Source organism: Pristiophorus japonicus, chromosome 21 (genome assembly GCF_044704955.1).
Source record: "Pristiophorus japonicus isolate sPriJap1 chromosome 21, sPriJap1.hap1, whole genome shotgun sequence".
Lineage (NCBI taxonomy): Eukaryota > Metazoa > Chordata > Chondrichthyes > Pristiophoridae > Pristiophorus > Pristiophorus japonicus.
Genome location: NC_091997.1, coordinates 92,701,533 through 92,725,914, shown reverse-complemented (window position 1 = coordinate 92,725,914; position 24,382 = coordinate 92,701,533). Strand labels below are relative to the sequence as shown.

General features: G+C 44.3%; 1 long non-coding RNA gene across 2 annotated transcripts in view; it reads right to left on the bottom strand.

Moving 5' to 3' along the window:
* Positions 1-6,832: 6,832 nt before the first annotated feature.
* Positions 6,833-24,382, bottom strand: part of LOC139234183 (uncharacterized) — a 31,757-nt gene continuing 14,207 nt past the window's right edge. Inside the window, exons 3-5 of one of the 2 annotated variants that reach the window (XR_011588290.1) lie at positions 16,687-17,033; positions 15,637-15,761; positions 6,833-11,672 (exon numbers count right to left, since the gene is read on the bottom strand). This is a non-coding gene — a long non-coding RNA (uncharacterized lncRNA). Of the gene's footprint in view, positions 11,673-15,636; positions 15,762-16,686; positions 17,034-21,476; positions 22,266-24,382 lie in introns of those variants that run through there. The other variant, XR_011588289.1, reaches the window with a different exon arrangement.

Below are 24,382 nucleotides of genomic sequence, written 5' to 3'. Positions count from 1 at the left end.
ACCAGCATGAGCTGCTAATGAAAAGGACGCTCAAAACCCGGTTATCCCTTATACACCCCACCATGAAAGAAACTGTCGAGAGCAGGCGCCAGTCACAATATGACTACCATGACAGGAATGCGAGGGCGCGATGTATTGATGTAAATGACCCTGTTTTTGTCCTCAACTACGCTGCAGGGCCTAAATGGCTCGCAGGCACTGTGATTGCCAAAGAGAGAAATAGGATTCTGGTAGTTAAACTTACCAATGGACAAATCTGCCGCAAACACGTGGGTCAAACAAAAAGGAGGTTCAGCAACCCCATCGAAGAAGCGGAGGAAAAACACGATATAGAGTTCACTTCACCACAGGTGACCGAACACCGGAACCAAATGGAGGAGAGCCCAGTCACTGTGGGCAGTTCGTATAGGCCTGAGGCACCGCAAACAGCAGACACTCAGGCCAGCGCCCAACAACCGGAGCCCCAACTCAGGCGCTCTGCAAGAGAGTGTAAACCACCAGAGAGACTCAACCTGTGATCCCAATAAGACTTTGGGGGGGAGGTGATACCATTTATTCAACCAGCATTGTAACCCATGTATAATCTGACCTAAGTTGTACACTGTGAGAACAATGACCACTAGGTGGTGAACTTGTAGGAGAAACTCCTAACCTGGACCTTCAGGTATAAAAGGGGAAGCTCCACCCACTTCCATCACTTGAGTGCTAAGGAATAAAGGACAGGTCACAGACTGACTTTCTCTCAAGCATGGGCCTCATGTGCATTTATACTGTATAGTAAGGATGTATCAGTGGATGCGAATTCCAAATGGATAGATTGTGTAATCACGTCATCCAGCACATCCACAGCCACCATTGAGAACCTTCATGCCATGTTCGCCACTCATGGTCTGCCCGACATGGTTGTGAGCGACAACGGATCGTGCTTCACGAGTTTGGAGTTTCAAGAGTTTATGAGACTCAATGGCATCAAGCACGTAAGGTCAGCACCATTCAAACCCGCGTCCAATGGTCAAGTGGAGCGTGCCGTCCAAACCATCAAGCAGAGCCTGAAACGTGTAACTCACAGTTCTTTGCAGACTCGCTTGACATGCATTCTGCTTAGTTACAGGACAAGACCCCACACGCTTACCGGGGTCCCCTCCTGTTGAACTGTTGGTGAAGAGAGGTCCCAAGACCAGGCTCTTAACGATCACGTCAAAAACAGACATGGAAACATAGAAAATAGGTGCAGGAGTAGGCCATTCGGCCCTTCTAGCCTGCACCGCCATTCAATGAGTTCATGGCTGAACATGCAACTTCTGTACCCCCTTCCTGCTTTCTCGCCATACCCCTTGATCCCCCTAGTAGTAAGGACTTCATCTAACTCCCTTTTGAATATATTTAGTGAATTGGCCTCAACAACTTTCTGTGGTAGAGAATTCCACAGGTTCACCACTCTCTGGGTGAAGAAGTTTCTCCTCATCTCAGTCCTAAATGGCTTGCCCCTTATCCTTAGACTGTGACCCCTGGTTCTGGACTTCCCCAACATTGGGAACATTCTTCCTGCATCTAACCTGTCTAAACCTGTCAGAATTTTAAACGTCCCCTCTCATTCTTCTGAACTCCAGTGAATACAAGCCCAGTTGATCCAGTCTTTCTTGATAGGTCAGTCCCACCATCCCGGGAATCAGTCTGGTGAACCTTCGCTGCACTCCCTCAATAGCAAGAATGTCCTTCCTCAAGTTAGGAGACCAAAACTGTACACAATACTCCAGGTGTGGCCTCACCAAGGCCCTGTACAACTGTAGCAATACCTCCCTGACGCTGTACTCAAATCCCCTCGCTATGAAGGCCAACATGCCATTTGCTTTCTTAACCGACTGCTGTACCTGCATGCCAACCTTCAATGACTGATGTACCATGACACCCAGGTCTCGTTACACCTCCCCTTTTCCTAATCTGTCACCATTCAGATAATAGTCTGTCTCTCTGGTTTTACCACCAAAGTGGATAACCTCACATTTATCAACATTATACTTCATCTGCCATGCATTTGTCCACTCACCTAACCTATCCAAGTCACTCTGCAGCCTCATAGCATCCTCCTCGCACTCACACTGCCACCCAACTTAGTGTCATCCGCAAATTTGGAGATACTACATTTAATCCCCTCGTCTAAATCATTAATGTACAGTGTAAACAGCTGGGGTCCCAGCACAGAACCTTGCGGTACCCCACTAATCACTGCCTGCCATTCTGAAAAGTACCCATTTACTCCTACTCTTTGCTTCCTGTCTGACAACCAGTTCTTAATCCATGTCAGCACACTACCCCCAATCCCATGTGCTTTAACTTTGCATATTAATCTCTTGTGTGGGACCTTGTCGAAAACCTTCTGAAAGTCCAAATATACCACATCAACTGGTTCTCCCTTGTCCACTCTACTGGAAACATCCTCAAAAAATTCCAGACGTCAACATCAGCAGTGGGTCACTGGTACTGTTACGGCCAAGGAGGGTAACAGGGTACTTATTGTCAGCTCACTATTGGGTAAACATGCAGGAGGCACATTGATCAGACGAAATTGCGGCACACAGACAAACCAGAACAGCTTGAAGAAGACACCAACGACCAACCAATTCATATTCAGCCATCAGAAGACCCTGCTGTTGTCAATGAACCTTCAATCCCCGACACTGGACACTGCCACTCCCATCAGATCGGCTACCCATCCTCAAGTCATGAATGACTCGGAGAGCTCACCCAGATCTGTAATTGAACTGAGTAGATCAACTAGGGAGCGGAAAGCCCTGAACCGTCTCAATTTGTAAACAGGACTGATACCAAGATCTTGGGGGGGAATGATGTAATGTATATATGCCTGAGTTTACCTGCCACCAGGGGGAGCGACTGTCGGAGGTCATTGGGCTACAGACACACACAAGAGCAGCCCTTGTATATAAAGAACGCCTCCATGTTTAATCCTCACTTTTGATAGCTAATAAAGTAGTCAGGTCGCACCTGATTGAGTTCACGGTACTAAGCCTTTTGAGTTATTGCATACGCAACATTACCAAGCCTTTTATATAGAATTACATAGAATATACGGCTCAGAAACAGATCTACTCGAGCGTCTTCTCATCCGTCCTCATCTAAATCTATCCGCATAACCCTCTATTCTGTTCTCCCTCATGCTTATCTAGCCTCCGTTTAAATGCATTTAAACTAAACGCCCCAGCTACTCCCTGTGGCAGTGAGTTCCACATTCTCACCACTCTCTGGGTGAAGAAGTTTCTTCTGAATTTCCTATTTGATTTCTTGGTGACTATCTTATATTGATGCCTTTTAGCTTTGCCCTTCTACCTTAAACTTTATTATTTTCAGGTCAAAACAAGCATTATGTTAAGTGATTTCTACTGACTTTACAATCAAAATGTAGCTGGATATGAATGATCCCTTAATGCCCAAGTGCCTATGAAACGCAATGGTTATCATCTAGTGACTATCTGTGTTTCAGCAAAATTGTCTGTTGCGGTAAACAAAATTTAAAGTGACCAATCAGATCTCATAAATTTATACTGTTATTAAAAGTCTTGCAGCTGCACAGTTCCGGTCTACAGAATTTTATTTCCTGTTGTCACATTTTTGTGTCAACTTCTTTCCATTATAAATTCATATATCCACATTTTTAATACCAACCACTTTATGTAAAGTTGTCACTCTAATTGTACAATCTGGTGATGCTGCATTATCCTTTCCTCACAAATTGGTCACATTGCTGTCAGAAAGTTCTTCTGCTAAAATATTTTGGTTTCCATGTTTTCTCATTAACTGAAATTTGTCGGCTGCGAAATTTGGGGTTGTAGTGCCGGCTATTAAGGCTGGTATTGTTGAAAAAATGGCAGCTGCCTTGCTTCCACCCTTCTGGCACAGGATACGGCGGCCTCCATTTTGGAGAGGTTGTTAGCGCTGCCGTTGCCGGTGCTCGTCTGTCACATGTAAATATGCAGATCACGATGTCAATCAGCGTGCAACGCCTGAATTGATGCACAATGCAATTTTGGACATCGTTGCACTCCATACTGCCCTCTCCTAACCACGCACGGAAGAACATGTGTGCGGCAGTTCTACAGAGATGCTGTCAGTAGTTCTTAAAGGGACACACATATTTCAGTTACGTTTCAATTTCAGTTTTTGAACTTTTTTTGAACATTTTATTGGAGTAGTGGCTTTGTGTAATGCATTTAAAAAGGTGTTAAAGTGTACAGGGAGTGCTGCTGGATGCTTGCAAGGCTGTGGATATTAAAAGGAAGGCCTCTGAGAACACCATTTGCTCACAGTCCTGGGGCTCTAGGTGCAGTTCCCCTTTGGCTGCAACATCATGGAGATGACACAGAGGCAGCAAAGGGAACAAGTTGCTCACAGAGAGAAGAGGAAGAAGCAGAAGAGAAAGCAGACGAGGAGGAAGCAGGAGGAAGAAGCAGAATGGGAGGAAGCAGGAAGAAAAAGCAGAGAAGAAAGCGGAAGGAAGGAGGCACCCAGACAGCCCCTTTCCGGCCGGGATATCCGGGATCAAATTATTCCCAGTGTACCAGTGAACACAACCCCAATTCCTCTTGCAACATTGATCCCACACCTTACCTTCTCTCTGTTACTGATCATCATAATGTCCTCTTGGCCACAATGCTGAAATAAAAGTCATTACAAAGCAAATCTTCCAATCCAACTATATCCATATATGCATCCAATATATCAAAAAATCAACTAATCGCCCTTGTGCAACAGCATTGCCCTCATCAACTCTCTCTGTTGCCTCATCAAAAAAGCTCAATCAAGTAAATTAAACATGATTTGCCTTTAAGAAATCCATGCTGGCTTTCCTGAATTAATTCTATAATTGGCAGGCAGCACCAAATTAACTTGCTGCCTGAGCTTTCTAAATGAGAGTGAGCAAATCGCACCATGCGGTGCCTGCACCCGTTTTCGGGCCTTATTGAATTTCGTGGCCCTAATGTCCAAAATTATGGTATTAACAAAATACATTTATTTTAACAATGATATATTTCATAATATCATTATTACAATTATCCACTTTTTATTCTTTGCATCAGTAATGCCTTCATTAAAAGTTTTTACTTGAAAGCCTTAGCCGCTCCCAAGAGCTTGGACGATATTTTTGCCCAGAGCTATGCCACTGAGGACTGAATTTGGATTGTGCAGTCCAAGCATAAACTTTAACCTGGAGCAGCGTGGAGGTTTAGCTGCTGGTGGGTGGTTAAAGTGGCCATAAATTTCTTTGTGTCTCGACGCAGGCTCCAACATCCCGGCTTCCGGGTTTAACTCTGGCGCATTGGGCTGGTTGCCTGTAACCCTCTCCAAAGAGGCGGGTCAGCAATTAATCGATAAATTCTAGTGATATTTTAACCGACATTCAAATTTAACGGCACATCCATGGGCTTCCTGAAACTTGCCATTGAAACCAAGGCGAAAACACAATGTCAATTCATGAGCCACATTAAAAGTCAGGTAAATACTCAATGCTCACAGCCACTTCCTTACCTAACACTGGGAAAGGGTTTGTTTAGAGTACTTATGGCGAGAGGTTAATTTCTACACTTTGGAGGTATTGAGACTCAGATCAGGATGGGTGTTGCCTTGCCTGCCTTAGATTACACGAGGAACAAGATGACCATCGGCAGTAGCAACAGCTGCTGTGGAGAGACCTGCAGGCAGTGATCAGAGAGGGGAGCAGCAGAGGGTTTGAGCTCACAGGGGGCACTACCCATGTAACAGGGTGTACAGGCACATGCTCAGCTTCCTTGACCTCTTGGAAAAGCAGTGCTTCTGGAGGCTGAGGTCGCCTCTGGTGGTGGCAGACATCTGTGGCCTCCAAGAAGAACTTCTCCTTGCTGGAATTGGTGGCCATGCATCACCAGTGGCTGTGAAAGTGATAATGCATGAGGCAGATAACTGATGGGTTGTTTGCTAGGGTCGGCAATTATGTCAACGTCGCCCGTGATGACGACAGTCAGAATGAGCGAGCGTTCTGGTTTGCGTCTCTGGCTGGCTTCCCTTAGGTGCAGGGTGTCATCGATTGCACACATGTGGCAATCCCCAGATCAACCAAAGGGGTTCCATTCGGTCAATGTTCAGCTGGTGTGCAACTACAAAAAAAGGTTTATGTAGGTGTGCTGCCATGATGCTTTCATCCTGTGACAGTCCAAGTTCTTTGACCTCTATGGACTTGCAAGCAGATTTAAGGAGTGGCTGCTCGGAGACAAAGGATACCGCCTTCAAACTTGGCTGATGACATCCATGAGAAACCCAACCAATGAAGCCCAAGTGCGGGACAACGAAAGCCATATGACAACCAGATGTGGAACTGTACAAGCTCCGGCATGTTCAAGATGCGCTTCAGGTGCCTGGACAGATTTGGAGCCGCCCTTCAATATGCACCAGCCAGGGTCTCCAGAATGATCATGTTGTGCTGTGCTCTGTACAACATTACGCTGCAGTGAGAAACAAGGTGCTGAGCACACATCGTCTGTGGTCGAATCCGAGGAGGAGGAGTAAGAGCAAGATGGTGACCCCAATGCTGCACCAGCCGAGATGCTGTACTGCCCTAGATTCCTTATAACTAAAGTTCAATTAGTTACCACCACTGGACCAATGTAACTAGCACAGCCAATGGCCACTCCCCCCCACCCCACTGACCAACCAGCCACCCAATTCACATCCTCCCATTGGTCCCCCTCCATTCATGTCTTCCATTCATCAACAAGCAACTGAAAAGGCAAACTGTCACCTAGCAACCAAGAATGAGCAACACGGAAAGTGGCGCAAAGCATTACATTTTATGTGATTGAACTAAAGAACGGAAACTTAACATAACATTTTCTCATACACTCATGTGCATACACTTGTGCAACGACAAAGCTTTACTCTTCCTTTTCCAACCGCTCCCACGTGGTACAACCCCTGTGGATTCAGGAGAGGTAGAGGCTGGCTGCTCAGATCCCTGCTCTGACTGGAGAGTTTCTTGGCCGACAATCTCTGGGTGTTGAAGTCTGCATGGGCCCCGCCAAAGACTACTCCCCAATATTAATTATTTTCATAGATTTTTTTTGTCAACATAATATTCCTTGAAATCTCAGGAAAGCTAATGCACAGAAAAGCTAAGAGTAATTACTGAAATTATCACTTTATCAATGGTGCATGTGGACTATTCAACTCTAATCATTTCTGTAGGCCAATAGAATAACCATACTTTTACAGTATTTGATTATCTGTTTGAGATTATAATTCATATATCCAATAATATGCAAAAAAAATCTGGTCCTTTTAATTTGTTCCAAATATTCCCTAGTTTAAGTTAAGTAAATTACTTACATTTACATCCTGATTATTCATGCATTCCAGCATTTAAAGACTTGGATATATACTTCTTTTCTGAACTGTTTACTCAAATGTAGACTAGGCCTATATTCCTGAGGGTTTAGAAGGATGAGAGGTGATCTCATTGAAACATATAAAATTCTTAAAAGGATTGATCAAATTCTTAAAATGGTGTAGATACTTGGAGGACGTTTCCCCTGGCTGGGGACTAAGAACTAGGGATCACAGTCTCAGAATAAGGGGTCGGCTATTTAGGACTGAGATGAGGAGAAATTTCTTCACTCAGACGGTAGTGAATCTTTGGACTTCTCTATCCCAGAGAGCTGTGGATCCTTAGTCGTTGAGTATACTCAAGACAGAGATTGATAGATTTTTGGATACTAAAGGAATCAAGGGATGTGGGGATAGTGCAGGAAGGTGGAGTTGAGGTAGAAGATTAGCCATGATCTTATTGAATGGAGGAGCAGGCTCGAAAGGCCAAATGGCTTACTGCAGCTCCTAGTTCTTATGTTTCTTAAATGACAATCCCTATTGTCTTTCTATTATTGAGCATAATTACCAACATTAAAAATGCACTTTATCTATCTATATTAAAATGGCATGGTAGCGCATACTGTCCAATCTTCTGACATCCCTTGCTAAAATCAAACCTGCTCTGTACACTGCTCCACAGTCCACTAGTTCCTGTAGCCAAAACCACACAAGTGCATTTCCATTCCTTCCCTTCCAATATTAAGTACAAAATAAAATCATAAAACATACAAACACTACAAAATACTGTGTATCCAATGCAAATCTGCAGTGATTTTCCGGTAGCATACATCAAAAGTGCAAAAGCCTCAAATGAGAACTGAATAACCCACCTCAAAGGCATTCATAGCATGTTTTCCCAATTTAGTTTATTAGTTGGAATTATGCTATCAGCTATGCAGTTATATAGCACCTTTCATGTTTCAAAACATGTCAAAGCACTTTACAGACAACAAATTATTTTTAAAGCATCGTCAGTGATGTTTTGTAGACAAACATGGCACCCATTGGTACACAGCAAGGCCGCGCCTTAACTAACCTGCAAAGAGACACAACACTGAGGGTCAAGGTCATTGTGGCCTTCAATGTTTATGACACTGGCTCATAGAAACATAGAAAATAGGTGCAGGAGTAGGCCATTTAGCCCTTCGAGCCTGCACCGCCATTCAATAAGATCATGGCTGATCATTCCCTCAGTACCCCCTTCCTGCTTTCTCTCCATACTCCTTGATCCCCTATGCCGTAAGGGCCATATCTAACTCCCTCTTGAATATATCCAATGAACTAGCATCAACAACTCTCTGTGGCAGGGAATTCCACAGGTTAACAACTCTCTGAATGAAGAAGTTTCTCCTCATCTCAGTCCTAAATGGCCTACCCTTTATCCTAAGACTATGTCCCCTGCTTCTGGACTTCCCCAACATTGGGAACATTCTTCCCGCATCTAACCTGTCTAGTCCGGTCAGAATGTTATATGTTTCATTGAGATCCCCTCTCATCCTTCTAAACTCGTGAATAAAGGCCCAGTTGATCCAGTCTCTCCTCATATGACAGTCCAGCCATCCCTGGAATCAGTCTGGTGAACCTTCGCTGCACTCCCTCAATAGCAATGTCCTTCCTCATATTAGGAGACCAAAACTGAACACAATATTCCAGGTGAGGCCTCACTAAGGCCCTGTACAACTGCAGTAAGATCTCCCTGCTCCTATGCTCAAATCCCCTAGCTATGAAGGCCAACATACCATTTGCCTTCTTCACCGCCTGCTGTACCTGCATGCCAACTTTCAATGACTGATGAACCATGACACCCAGGTCTCGTTGCACCTCCCCTTTTCCTAATCTGCCGCCATTCAGATAATATTCTGCCTTCGTGTTTTTGCCCCCAAAATGGATAACCTCACATTTATCCACATTGTATTGCATCTGCCATGCATTTGCCCACTCACCTAACCTGTCCAAGTCACCCTGCAACCTCTTTGCGTCCTCCTCACAGCTCACACCGCCACCCAGTTTAGTGTCGTCTGCAAACTTGGAGATAGTACACTCAATTCTTTCATCTAAATCGTTAATGTATATTGTAAAGAGCTGGGGTCCCTGCACTGAGCCCTGCTGCACTCCACTAGGCACTGCCTGCCATTCTGAAAAGGACCCGTTTATCCCGACTCTCTGCTTCTTGTCTGCCAACCAGTTCTCTATCCACGTCAGTACATTACCCCCAATACCATGCACTTTGATTTTGCACACAAATCTCTTGTGCGGGACCTTGTCAAAAGCCTTTTGAAAGTCCAAATACACCACATCCACTGGTTCTCCCTTGTCCACTCTGCTAGTTACATCCTCAAAAAATTCCAGAAGATTCGTCAAGCATGATTTCCCTTTCATAAATCCATGCTGACTTCGACCGATCCTGTCACTGTTTTCCAAATGCGCTGCTATTTCATCTTTAATAATTGATTCCAACATTTTCCCCACTACTGATGTCAGGCTAACTGGTCTATAATTACCCGTTTTCTCTCTCCCTCCTTTTTTCAAAAGTGGTGTTACATTAACTACCCACCAGTCCATAGGAACTGATCCAGAGTCGATAGACTGTTGGAAAATGATCACCAATGCATCCACTATTTCTAGGGCCACTTCCATAAATACTTTGGGATGCAGACTAGCAGGCCCCGGGGATTTATCGGCCTTCAATCCCATCAATTTCCCTGACACAATTTCCCACCTAATAAGGATATCCTTCAGTTCCTCCTTCTCACTAGACCCACTGTCCCCTAGTACATTCGGAAGGTTATTTGTGTCTTCCTTCGTGAAGACAGAACCAAAGTATTTGTTCAATTGGTCTGCCATTTCTTTGTTTCCCATTATAAATTTACCTGAATCCGACTGCAAGGGACCTATGTTTGTCTTCAATACTCTTTTTCTCTTCACATATTTATAGAAGCTTTTGCAGTCAGCTTCCTCTCGTACTCTATTTTCCCCCTCTTAATTAAACCCTTAGTCCTCCTCTGTTGAATTCTAAATTTCTCCCAGTCCTCAGGTTTGTTGCTTTTTCTAGCCAATTTATATGCCTCTTCCTTGGTTTTAACACTATCATTAATTTCCCTTGTTAGCCACGGTTGAGCCACCTTCCCCGTTTTCTTGTTACTCCAGACAGGGATGTACAATTGCTGAAGGTCATCCATGTGATCTTTAAATGTTTGCCATTGCTTATCCACCGTCCACTCTTTAAGTATCCTTTGCCAGTCTATTCTAGCCAATTCACCCCTCATACCATCGAAGTTATCTTTCCTTAAGTTCAGGACCCTAGTTTCCGAATTAACTGTGTCACTCTCCATCTTAAAGAGCCCCAAGGGGGCTCGCACAACAAGATTGCTAATTAGTCCCTTCTCATTACACATCACCCAGTCTAGGATGGCCAGCTCTCTAGTTGGTTCCTCGACATATTGGTCTAGAAAATCATCCCTAATGCACTCCAGGAAATCTTCCTCCACCGCATTGCTACCAGTTTGGTTAGCCCAATCAATATGTAGATTAAAGTCACCCATGATAACTGCTGTACCTTTATTGCCCACATCCCTTATTTCTTGTTTGATGCTGTCCCCAACCTCACTACTACTGTTTGGTGGTCTGTACATAACTCCCACTAGCGATTTCTGCCCTTTGGTATTCCGCAACTCCACCCATACCGATTCCACGTCATCCAGGCTAATGTCCCTCCTTACTATTACATTAATTTCCTCTTTAACCAGCATCGCCACTCTGCCTCCTTTTCCTCTCTGCCTATACTTCTTAAATGTTGAATACCCCTAGATGTTGAGTTCCCAGCCTTGGTCACCCTGGAGCCATGTCTTCGTGATGCCAATTACATCATATCCGTTAACTGCTGTCCACTTTATTCCAAATACTCCTCGCATTGAGGCAAAGAGCCTTCAGGCTTGTCTTTTTAACACACTTTGCCCCTTTAGAATTTTGCTGTCTTGCAGTATACTTGTCAATATGTGCGAGCCACAAATGTATTTAACAGGTAAATGAAGCATCAGTCAGCACAGCCAGCATTATCATCTCCTTTCCCACTTGAGAGAAACACCAGCATCACCCTGCTCGCCAATCTTGCTAAACTGCTGCTTTTGAAAATAATCCAAGGATCCTGGTGGTATCGATGTGGCCAACTGGTTCCTGCTCCTACACACCTGCTCCATCTGGCACTAGCTCCGGCTCACTAATTGATCCTCCAGGGTGCACGGAGCTGTGCTGGTGTTCATGTACTTTGGTCAGAGATGCAGTAAAAATGCATGTGTTAACAAAAATCATATAAAAGAATACAAATCGGCTCCAAATTTATTTACAAAAGTAAAATACTGCGGATGCTGGAAATCTAAAATCAAAACAGATGTCTAGAAATTTGTGTTTGTCACGAAAGTTGCCAATGAGTTAACGGCAACTGGAGTTAATGGTCTCTGAAAATGGCTACACGCTAAGGAGAATAAATTCATCTAGGGGTGCTGGAGATTGGCGGTGCAATGCCAACCGTCTGTGCAATGCCCTCCTGCTGGCGTTAGTGGAGATCTCCGAGGCGAAGTTCCCGTCCTGAAGTGGTGGGAGGGAGGGAGGCTGTGAAGCCCGCAAGGATTTATGGGCAATCAAAAGGGCTATGAATTAAAGGGGCCATGCACTTGGGAGTAATAAAAATTTAAATGCAGTGAAAAATTCAGTTTTCTGCCCTTAATGCCTTTCAAATATGGCAGAGGGATGGGAACCAATGCAGGGAGACAGAGGGAAACAAAAAGGAGACAAAAGCAAAAGACAGAAAGGAGATGAGTAAAAGTGGAGGGCAGAGAAACCCAAGGCAAAAAACAAAAAGGGCCACTGAATAAAAAGGGGCTGCAGGAGGGGTCAAAACTAAAAATCATGGTTTAAAAACTAGGATTAAAACACTATACCTAAACGCACGCAGCATTCGAAATAAAGTAAATGAGTTGACGGCACAAATCATTACAAATGGGTATGATTTGGTGGCCATTACAGAAACATGGTTGCAGGGTGGCCAAGACTGGAAATTAAACATATAGGTATCTGACGATTCGGAAAGATAGACAAGAAAGGAAAGGAGGTGGGGTAGCTCTGTTAATAAAGGATGAAATCAGGGCAGTTGTGAGAGACGATATTGGCTCTAATGAACAAAATGTTGAATCATTGTGGGTGGAGATTAGAAATAGTAAGGGAAAAAGTCACTGGTGGGTGTAGTTTATAGGCCCCTAAATAATAACTTCACGGTGGGGCGGGCAATAATCAAGGGAATAATGGAGGCATGTGAAAAAGGATCGGCAGTAGTCATGGGGGATTTTAACCTACATATCGATTGGTCAACTCAAATCGTACGGGGTAGCCTGGAAGAGGAATTCATAGAATGTATACGGGATTGTTTCTTAGAACAGTATGTAACAGAACCTACAAGAGAGCAAGCTACCTTAGATCTGGTCCTGTGTAATGAGACAGGAAATATAAACGATCTCCTTGTAAAAGATGAGTGATCACAGTATGGTTGAATTTGTAATACAGATTGAGGGTGAGGAAGTTGTGTCAGAAACGAGCGTACTATGCTTAAACAAAGAGGACTACAGTGGGATGAGGGCAGAGTTGGCTAAAGTAGACTGGAAACACAGACTAAACGGTGGCACAATTGAGGAACAGTGGAGGACTTTTAAGGAGCTCTTTCATAGTGCGCAACAAAAATATATTCCAGTGAAAAAGAAGGGTGGTAAGAGAAGGGATAACCAGCCGTGGATAAGCAAGGAAATAAAGGAGAATATCAAATCAAAGACCAATGCGTATAAGGTGGCCAAGGTTAGTGGGAAACTAGAAGACTGGGAAAATTTTAAACAACAGCAAAGAATGACTAAAAAAGCAATAAAGAAAGGAAAGATAGATTACGAAGGTAAACTTGCGCAAAACATAAAAACAGATAGTAAAAGCTTTTACAGATATATAAAACGGAAAAGAGTGACTAAAGTAAATGTTGGTCCCTTAGAAGATGAGAAGGGGGATTTAAGAATAGGAAATGTGGAAATGGCTGAGACTTTAAACAATTATTTTGCTTCGGTCTTCACAGTGGAAGACACAAAACCCATGCCAAAAATTGCTGGTCACAGGAATGTGGGAAGGGAGGACCTTGAGACAATCACTATCACTAGCGGGGTAGTCCTGGACAGGCTAATGGGACTCAAGGTAGACAAGTCCCCTGGTCCTGATGGAATGCATCCCAGGGTATTAAAAGAGATGGCGGAAGTTATAGCAGATGCATTCGTTATAATCTACCAAAATTCTCTGGACTCTGGGGAGGTACCAGCGGATTGGAAAGCAGCTAATGTAACGCCTCTGTTTAAAAAAGAGGGCAGACAAAAGGCAGGTAACTATCGGCCGGTTAGTTTAACATCTGTAGTGGGGAAAATGCTTGAAACTATCATTAAGAAATAGCGGGACATCTAGATAGGAATAGTGCAATCAAGCAGACGCAGCATGGATTCATGAAGGGGAAATCATGTTTAACTAATTTACTGGAATTCTTTGAGGATATAACGAGCATGGTGGATAGAGGTGTACCGATGGATGTGGTGTTTATAAATTTCCAAAAGGCATTCGATAAGGTGCCACACAAAAGGTTACTGCCGAAGATAGAGGTACGCGGAGTCAGAGGAAATGTATTAGCATGGATAGAGAATTGGCTGGCGAACAGAAAGCAGAGAGTCGGGATAAATGGGTCCTTTTCGGGTTGGAAATCGGTGGTTAGTGGTGTGCCACAGGGATCAGTGCTGGGACCACAACTGTTTACAATATACATAGATGACCTGGAAGAGGGGACAGAGTGTAGTGTAACAAAATTTGCAGATGACACAAAGATTAGTGGGAAAGCGGGTTGTGTGGAGGACACAGAGAGGCTGCAAAGAGATTTAGATAGGTTAAGCAAATGGGCTAAGGTTTGGCAGATGGAATACAATGTCGGAAAGTGTGAGGTCATCCACCTTGGGAAAAAAAAACAGTAAAAGGGAATATTATTTGAATGGGGAGAAATTACAACATGCTGAGCTGCAGAGGGACCTGGGGGTCCTTGTGCATGAATCCCAAAAAGCTAGTTTGCAGGTGCAGCAGGTAATCAGGAAGGCGAATGGAATGTTGGCCTTCATTGCGAGAGGGATGGAGTACAAAAGCAGGGAAGTCCTGCTGCAACTGTATAGGGTATTGGTATGGCCGCACCTGGAGTACTGCCTGCAGTTTTGGTCACCTTACTTAAGGAAGGATATACTGGCTTTGGAGGGGGTACAGAGGCGATTCACTAGGCTGATTCCGGAGATGAGGGGGTTACCTTATGATGATAGATTGAGTAGACTGGGTCTTTACTCATTGGAGTTCAGAAGGATGAGGGGTGATCTTATAGAAACATTTAAAATAATGAAAGGGATAGACAAGATAGAGGCGGAGAGGTTGTTTCCACTGGTCGGGGAGACTAGAACTAGGGGGCACAGCCTCAAAATACGGGGGAGCCAATTTAAAACCGAGTGGAGAAGGAATTTCTTCTCCCAGAGGGTTGTGAATCTGTGGAATTCTCTGCCCAAGGAAGCAGTTGAGGCTAGCTCATTGAATGTATTCAAGTCACAGATAAATAGATTTTTAACCAATTAGGAAATTAAGGGTTACGGGGAGCGGGCGGGTAAGTGGAGCTGAGTCCACGGCCAGATCAGCCATGATCTTATTGAATGGAGGAGCAGGTTCGAGGGGCTAGATGGTCTACTCCTGTTCCTAATTCTTATGTTCTTATGTTATCAAAAAAATGTAACATTAAAAAGAAGTCCCAAATGTGATTATTCAGCTCTTAAAGCTGAATTCACTTGCAAACCTCAAAATATAGAAAAACTGCTTCAGCACTAACACAAATGGCAAGCCAGGGAAGTGACACCCAGGGTCTCACGTAGCACTCCACCTTTGTGCAGTGGGTCAGCACTGCTAGACTGGCCCTCTAGCCACAGGGGCCAGGAGACCCTCCAGAAAGAAGGATGTGGGACCACATCACCGAGGCTGTCATTGCCAGCAATGCCGCCCCCAGCACCTGGCCAAAGAGGCTTCATGACCTCAGGCCACTGGTCAAGGTCAGTGAATGCATCTTCAAAAGCTGTCTCCTACCAACTGCACCACTAGTCTTACACGCTGCTCAATGCACGACCCCCAATCACTCACCTTCCAAAGATCTGCACCAATCACGAGGCACATCTCCCATTCCTAGCCTCACCTCATCTTCTTGGAGGAGACTGTGCAGGTCATTCTTGGCAGGGGCATGGCTGAGTCCTTGGCCAGCGGCAGGGCTGAAAGGATACAAGATGTGGTAACCCCGTACATTATCCTCCTTCTGGCAAACACCTCTTGCATTCCTGCCCTCCCATCACAACTCTACCCTTGTGCCTTCCTCATTTCGCACACCCAAGAAATGCAGCCTGCCCAACCAGTGGTTGACCAAGAAAAGAGTGAAGAACAACAAGACGACGACAATTGATTTGACACTCCCAGTCACCAGCTCCTCAAGGTCGACCAGCAAGGCCATTTGCAGTGTCCCCCACTGAAAGTCAGCAGCTGATCACCAGCCATGCCGCAGCCACTGGGGTAACATTGCATGACTTCAGTAGGCTAGGCAAAGTCACACACAAGACTAAGAGATAAGTGGATGAATTGATTTCTTGATGTCATGTTGGATGGATAGATGTATAAAATTAGATTGAAAAGTCTGTTTTATGGTGGCTTTTATTTCAGCATCATGGTCAAGAGGATGGTGTGATGGTCAGTAACAGAGGGAAGGCAAGGTGTAGGACAAATGTGGAAAGGGGAATTGGGGCTGTGATCACTGGTACTACAGCAGGATGATTCCATCCTGGATATCCTTGCCAGAAAGGAGCTGTCTGGGTTACATCCTTCCTTCAGCTTCTTCCTCATCCCTCTGCGAACGGATGTTGTAAACCCGAAATGACAACATAAATGCTGGAAATACTCAGCTAGTCAGACAGCATCTCGACCTGAGATGTGAACTCTGTTTTTCTCTCCATGGATGTTGCCTCAGCTGCTGAGTATTTGCAGCATTTTCTGTCTTCTCAGAGGCCTTCCTTTACCATCTGAGTTCTTGCAAGCATCCAGCAGCATTCCCTACACACTTAAAAAAACTTTCAACATCTATTGCAACAAGCCACTACTTCAATAAAATAAAAAAGACTCAGTCCAAAAGCTTAAATCCAAATTTACCTGAAAGATGTGTATGTCCCTTTAAGGGGTGCTGACATCGCCACTGTCAGCCTGCTTACACGTTAGGTTTACCTGCCGTGCTTAGGCCCAATGCTGAATTAAGGGCTAGGTTTGAAGTTTGGAGTGGTGACATTAAGTGGGCATTGCACGTCGATTGACGTCACCACGCCGCTATGGCTTTTTCCTGGGAGGTAGGAAAATGCGGGCCATCACAAGACCCGCCACCAACTGGTGAAGGAACGGAGGCCACCATTTTTCTCGTCATTTCATGGCGCTACAGAGTGGCGGTAAGTAGATGAATTTCTAGCCCAGAAAATGCTGGAAATATTCAGCAGGTCAGACAGTATCTGTGGAGAGAGAAAAACAGAGTTAACGTTTCAGGTTGATGACCTTTCATCAGACTGGAAAAAGTTACAGATGTCACAGAGTTTAAGCAAGTGCAGAGGCACGAAAAGGGTGAGGAGAGGAAAGAACAAAAGAGATCTGTGATAGGATGGACGGCAGAAGAGATTAAATGACAAACGGGATGATGGTGCGAGGCAAAAGGGGGTGGTAATGCGACTGTAGGGTGTTTGTTTTACTCTACCTTGATTCGTAGACCCCGGGAATTACAGGAAAGGACTACACGTGACGCAAAGTTTAGGCTTAACCCAACTGTCAGTTTTATTACGCAAAAATGAACTAAAAATTACAGAACAAGACAGAAGTCTCTCAGAATTGACCGAAGACATACAATCACCCATCCAGTTTGTTGCTGTAATCCTAGATTGTAGGCTCGTGGTCGTTGGTTCCGTGACCGGTTGTTCCTCTTCTGGTTGTTCTCTTCTCTTCCGTGTTTGTCCGTTTCTTTTCGTTCGCCCCCGAGCCGCTTCCAGCTCGTGTGTATAAATGTCCCGCTGAGCTGAGGTTTCCATTACTGTGTCTGGATCGGTTTCGTTGTTTGTGGCGAATTGTTTGCCTGGCTGCACTGATGGGTCTGGATCTCCACAATTTGCACACAGAGTCTACAGGGCGAAAGATATCTCTTATCTTAAGTGCCCCATTCTCCAAAAATGCATGCCTTATGGGATCCTTTGTTGTCCTGGTTTCTTGCAGACTTGTAGTCTCTAGAGGGAACTGTTTTTCCCCCTCCGGCCAATCAATCCAGGGGCTCCTCGGTGGGATTGTATCAATCCCTTTGTCTTGATGCATAAACAGGGGTGGCTCTTAACCGCAGATTGTCTTTAATTGGCGATGAGTCACCACCTGCCCCAGGCTGGGCACCTTTTCCTCCCTTGCCCAGTTAGTCCCAAAAGGTTGTTTTAAACTATTTTTAGTTTGTGGCCTCTTCCTGAGCCTTTTGTGAAAGTGTGCAAACCTTACAGGACAAGTAAAGAAACAAAAGGTGGGTCTAGTAGAGGTGTAAATGGTAATAGCAGAATCATCAACTGCTGCTGTCCAAAGAAATGTGGACAGAGGTTATGATCTGAAACTGTTGAACTTGATGTTGCGTTTGGAAGGCTGTGAAGTGCCTAATCAAAAGATGAGATGCTGTTCCTCGAGCTTATGTTGAACTTAATTGGAACAGTGAAGGAGGCCGAGGTCAGAGTGGGTGTGGTCCAGAAAATCAAAAAGACAGACCGGAAGCTCAGGGTCATGCTTGCGGACTGAACGGAGGTGTTCTGCAAAGCAGTCACCCAATCTGCGTTTGGTCTCCCCAATGCAGAGGAGATCACATCGTGAGCAGCGAATACAGCATAATAAATTGTAGATTAACTAGGTTACATGAAAGACACTAAAAGGAAAAAAAATGAAAAGTATACCAGGCTGTTAAGAGAAGCAAAGGAGGAAATAGCAGAGGTTCTGACCATCATTTCCCAATACTCTCTGGCTACAGGTGTGGTGCTGGAGGACTGCTAACATTGTACCGTTGGTTTAAAAAGTGAGAAAGGGATAGACCAAGTAATTACAGGTCAGTTAACCTAACCTCGATGGTGGGTAAATTATTGAAATAGTTCTGAGAGACAGTATTCATTGTCATTTTGAAAGGCATGGATTAATCAAGGATAGTCAGCATGGATTTGTCAAGCGATGGTCATGTCTGACTAATTTGATTGCTACCATTGATACCTCCTCAAAAAAGTCAATGATCAGGTGGGCAGAAAAGTGGCAAAAGAAATTCAAGCTGGGGAAGTGTGAGGTAATGCATTTGGGGAGGGCTAACAAGGCAAGGGAATACACATTAAATGCTAGGGCACTGAGAAATATAGAGGAACAGAGACACCTTGTAGTGCATGTCCATAGATCCCTGTAGGTAGCAGGACAGGTAGATAAGGTGGTTAAGGAGGCATACAGGATACTTTCCTTTATTAGCCGAGGCATAGAAGAGCAGGGAGGTTAAGCTTGAACTGTATAAAACACTAGTTAGGCCACAGCTAGAGTACTGCGTGCAGAGTTCTGGTCACCAGATTACAGGAAAGATGTGACTGCACTAGATTTACGAGGACGTTGCCAGGACTGGAGTATTTGGATGAGGGGACCAAATGTAATACAGGTTGAACCTCCCTTATCCAGAACTTCCTTATCCATAACCACCCCTCGTCCAGAACCATTCTCGGCCACTGGGTGGCGCATGCGCAGAACTCCAACATGAACAAATTGAAGTCCTTCCTTGCTGCCGACTCCAGCAGACCAGTCATTGAAAGCAAACATGCAGGTGCAGCAAGCAGTTAGGAAGGCAAATGGTATGCTGGCCTTCATTACAAGAGGATTTGCGTACAGGAGCAAGGATGTCTTACTACAGTTATACAGAGCCTTGGTGAGACCACACCTGGAGTATTGTGTGCAGTTTTGGTCTCCTTACCTAAGAAAGGATATACTTGCCATAGAGGGAGTGCAGCGAAGGTTCACCAGACTGATTCCTGGGATGGCAGGACTGTCTTATGAGGAAGGTTTGATCGACTAGGCCTGTATTCACTAGAATTTAGAAGAATGAGAGAGGATCTCATTGAAATGTATAAAATTCTGACGGGGTTGGATAGACTGGATGCGGGGAGGATGTTTCCCCTGGCTGGGAAGTCTAGAACAAGGGGTCACAGTCTCAGGATACGGGGTAGGAAATTTAGGACTGAGATGAGGAGAAATTTCTTTACTCAGAGGGTGGTGAATCTGTGGAATTCTCTACCATAGAAGGCTGTGGAGGCCAAATCACTGAATATATTTAAGAAGGAGATAGATTTCTAGACTCAAAAGGCATCAAGGGGAATGGGGAGAAAGCGGGAATATAGTGTTGAGATAGAGGATCAGCCATGATCATACTGAATGGCGGTGTAGGCTTGAAGGGTCAAATGGCCTACTACTGCTCCTATTTTTTATGTAAGAGACTTCAGCTGGTGGAGAGATGCACTTGTGTTGGGGTAATGGACTTTGGCTGTGGCAGGAGGCAGCTCATGTGCTGGGGTAAGGGTCTTCAGCTGGCAGAGGAATGCACTTACGCTGGGGTAATGGACTTCGGCTGGAACTTGGTGGCTTTTGGCGAGGTCTACCTCTGCGGCTTCTGAAGTCAAAATGGATTGAATTACAAATTGGAAAGTCACTCAGAACTTGGGCTGGGCGGTTCCAATTACACATTCCAGAGGAATTTCAGGGTGTGGCTTATCCTCCAAGGGGACCAATCAGCAATAGGCCATGTGAAAATGGAGAGCCAATCAGAGAAATGACTGCCTTTCAGTTAGTACAAATAGATGCAGCCTATTGTTAAAGCAATTCTAAATCGTGCATGAACCCAAGATTTTCTTTAATTCTAATCTTGATTTTCTGGTATATAATAAATTGTTTTCTTTACAAATTCATAGTTTATGCCTGAAATTTCTTTAAGAAAATGACCCCTTTAACACTTTGCACCCACCGCTGACCTAGAGAAAAGCTGCCCACAAAGATTTAGCAGGCTCTAGAGAATAGATTTCATCATTTCCAACGTCAGTTTCAATTTGGTGGCGTCTACAGGGCATCAATGGCGTCCAACAGGGTAAGCAGCAGGCATGCTGATCAGCCAATCAGACTGAAAAATGTCAGACAGCAAAGCAGGAAGTAAAAAGCTGGGAATATCAACCACATTTAAATCATTGTCGAGAAAGGATTGGGACATACACATGGGATTAAGAGAGAAATGTAAATTTCTGAACAAAAACTTAAATAATATATATTTTATTAAAAATCTGCTATTTTAAAATTTTCTTTTGACGGAATGAGACAACACATTTATAAAATTAATTTTTCAGGGCTAGAGGTCATTCAGCCATAATTATGACTGAACGCTTGTTAAAAACTCAGTTATTCCTCATTGAACAGTTTTCACAGTGAGAATAGTGCGTAAAAAGTTAAAGCTGATGACAAATCAAGTAATTTCTAATGATTCCATCTGCAAAGACTGCAACAGCGCACCCTGTGGAGGAGCAGAGTATCTCTGACAGAAAGTTCCGGATTTCCGTGTTTAACTGCGCATGTGCGGACTCCAGAAGTTGTTGTCAGTTTTACACAGTAATGATGGCGAGCATCATCAGTTTCTCCGACATTAGAACTGCAAATTCTGGGCCAATGATGAATTGTTACTGAGCAGCGCAGAGTCTGAACCAGGAAGTGCAAGTTGGAATATTTAATTAAATGCCAAATCATGTACAGAAAGCGAAATAAAGAGAGGGAAAGAAAGATGGCATTAAAAGAGAGAGAAAAAAGACAAAGAAAAAGTAAAAAAACATTTAAATGTTTGTATTTATTAAAATCTCTGATAATTAAAATCTAGAGGATTGAGACTCCACACGTATAATATTTAATGTTCAATGCCAGAGAGGTTGTTTGGCAGTAATAAAGACTTGCCAAGCCGTTAAAAAAATGCTTATGGCAAATTTAGTGCGTATCGATCACATAAGTACAATAACTTCATGCTGTTCCATGTGTTTCAATGCTGAGTCTCTTGGCGAGATACTGTAAGAGCGAATCTTGGGGAGGAACATAGCAACTTGGATAGCAACCTCTTGATTTCTGCGTTTAACTGCGCATGTTGGCGAGAGGTGGGAGCAGCGTCGGAGCGGCCTATAAAAGGCGTACCGGTGCAGCTACAGCGGGAGAGAAAGCAAAAAAGAAGTAGAAAGGAATCAAAAGGTGACGTCACAGCCAATGGGGTAAGTGATTGGCTGGTGATTGGTGAGTAGCTTTTCTTTTTATTTTTATATCAGTAAGTAAACTGTAACATTGTTGTTAACAATTTAAGGGTATCTAAGGGTTAAGGCATGGCAGGAGAGATCGCTCACGTGATATGCTCCTCCTGTGCCATATGGGATCTCAGGGACGCTTCCGGTGTCCCTTACGACTACATGTGTAAGACGTGTATCCGCCTCCATCTCCTGATGGACCGCGTTGCGGAATTGGAGCTGAGGGTGGATTCACTCTGGAGCATCCACGATGCTGAGAATGACATAAGTGGCACGTGTAGTGAGTTGGTCTTACCGCAAGAGAAGGATCCACAGCCAGCTAGGGAATGGAAGACCAGCAGGAAGAGTAGTACAAAGAAGGTAGTGCAGGGGTCCCATCTGGTCATCCCCCTGCAAAACAGATTCATTGTTTTGAGTGCTGTTGAGGGAGATGACTCATTAGGGGAGAGCAACAGCAGCCAAATTCATGGCACCGTGGCTGGCTCTGTTGTACAGGAGGGAATAAAAAAGAGTGGGAGAGCGATAGTGATAGGGGATTCAATCATAAGGGGAATAGATAGGCGTTTCTGCGGCCGCAATCGAGACTCCAGGATTGTATGTTGCCTCCCTGGTGCAAGGGTCAAGGATGTCTCCGAGCGAGTGCAGGACATTCTGAAAAGGGAGGGAGAACAGCCAGTTGTCGTGGTGCACATTGGTATCAACGACATAGGTAAAAAAAGGGATAAGGTCCTACGAGACGAATTTAAGGAGCTAGGAGTTAAATTAAAAAGTAGGACCTCAAAAGTAGTAATCTCGGGATTGCTACCAGTGCCACGTGCTAGTCAGAGTAGGAATCGCAGGATAGCACAGATGAATACGTGGCTTGAGCAGTGGTGTAGCAGGGAGGGATTCAAATTCCTGGGGCATTGGAACAGGTTCTGGGGGAGGTGGGACCAGTACAAACCGGACGGTCTGCACTTGGGCAGGAACGGAACCAATGTCCTAGGGGGAGTGTTTGCGAGTGCTGTTGGGGAGGAGTTAAACTAATATGGCAGGGGGATGGGAACCAATACAGGGAGACAGAGGGAAACAAAAAGGAGACAAAAACAAAAGACAGAAAAGAGATGAGTAAAAGTGGAGGGCAGAGAAACCAAAGGCAAGAAACAAAAAGGGCCACTGAATATAAAAGAGCTGCAGGAGGGGTAAAAACTAAAAATCATGGTTTAAAAGCGAGGATGAAAACACTCTACCTAAATGCATGCAGCATTAGAAATAAAGTAAATGAGTTGACGGCACAAATCATTACAAATGGGTATGATTTGGTGGCCATTACAGAGACATGGTTGCAAGGTGGCCAGGACTGGGAATTAAACGTACAGGGGTATCTGACGATTCGGAAAGATAGGCAGGAAGGGAAGGGAGGTGGGGTAGCTCTGTTAATAAGGGATGGTATCAGGGCAGTTGTGAGGGATGATATTGGCTCCAATGAACAAAATGTTGAATCATTGTGGGTGGAGATTAGAGATAGTAAGGGGAAAAAGTCACTGGTCGGTGTAGTTTATAGGCCCCCAAATAATAACTTCATGGTGGGGCGGGCAATAATCAAGGGAATAATGGAGGCATGTGAAAAAGGAACGGCAGTAGTTATGGGGGATTTTAATCTACATATCGACTGGTCAAATCAAATCGCAGGGGGTAGCCTGGAGGAGGAATTCATAGAATGCATACGGGATTGTTTCTTAGAACAGTATGTAACAGAACCTATAAGGGAGCAAGCCATTTTGGATCTGGTCCTGTGTAATGAGACAGGAAAAATAAACGATCTCCTCGTAAAAGATCCTCTCGGAATGAGTGATCACAATATGGTTGAATTTGTAATACAGATTGAGGATGAGGAAGTTGTGTCAGAAGCGAGCGTACTATGCTTAAACAAAGAGGACTACAGTGGGATGAGGGCAGAGTTGGCTAAAGTAGACTGGAAACAAGGACTAAACGGTGGCACAATTGAGGAACAGTGGAGGACTTTTAAGGAGCTCTTTCATAATGCGCAACAAAAATATATTCCAGTGAAAAAGAAGGGCGGCAAGAGAAGAGATAACCAGCCGTGGATAACCAAGGAAATAAAGGAAAGTATCAAATCAAAGACCAATGCGTATAAGGTGGCCAAGGTTAGTGGGAAACTAGAGGATTTGAAAAGATTTTAAGCAACAGCAAAGAATGACTAAAAAAGCAATAAGGAAAGGGAAGATAGATTACGAAGGTAAACTTGCGCAAAACATAAAAACAGATAGTAAAAGCTTTTACAGAGGTGTAAAAGGTGTAGAGGTGTACCGATGGATGTGGTGTATTTAGATTTCCAAAAGGCATTCGATAAGGTGCCACACAAAAGGTTACTGCAGAAGATAAAGGTACGCGGAGTCAGAGGAAATGTATTAGCATGGATAGAGAATTGGCTGGCGAACAGAAAGCAGAGAGTCGGGATAAATGGGTCCTTTTCCGGTTGGAAATCAGTGGTTAGTGGTGTGCCA